The sequence below is a fragment of the Colobus angolensis genome, unplaced genomic scaffold (assembly GCF_000951035.1).
Source record: "Colobus angolensis palliatus isolate OR3802 unplaced genomic scaffold, Cang.pa_1.0 Scaffold576, whole genome shotgun sequence".
NCBI classification, from domain to species: domain Eukaryota; kingdom Metazoa; phylum Chordata; class Mammalia; order Primates; family Cercopithecidae; genus Colobus; species Colobus angolensis.
The window spans coordinates 194084-194591 of record NW_012119332.1 but is presented as its reverse complement, the minus strand read 5'-3'; positions in this window follow the sequence as shown (position 1 = coordinate 194591).

The window sequence follows — 508 nt, the reverse complement described above, 5'->3', positions numbered from 1 at the left end:
GATGTCTATTAGGTCTGCTTGCTGCAGAGATGAGTTCAATTCCTGGATATCCTTGTTAACTTTCTGTCTCGTTGATCTGTCTAATGTTGAGAGTGGGGTGTTGAAGTCTCCCATTATTATTCTATGGGAGTCTAAGTCTCTTTTTAAGTCTCTATGGACTTGTTTTAGGAATCTGGGTGCTCCTGTATTGGGTGCATATATATTTAGGATAGTTAGCTCTTCCTGTGGAATTGATCCCTTTACCATTATGTAATGTCCGTCTTTGTCTCTTTTGATCTTTGATGGTTTAAAGTCTGTTTTATCAGAGACTAGGACTGCAACCCCTGCGTTTTGTGTTCTCCATTTGCTTGGTAGATCTTCCTCCATCCCATTATTTTGAGCTTATGTATGTCTCTGCATGTGAGATAGGTCTTCTGAATACAGCAAACTGATGGGTCCTGACTCTTTATCCAATTTGCCAGTCTGTGTCTTTTAATTGGACCATTTAGTCCATTTACATTTAAGGTTA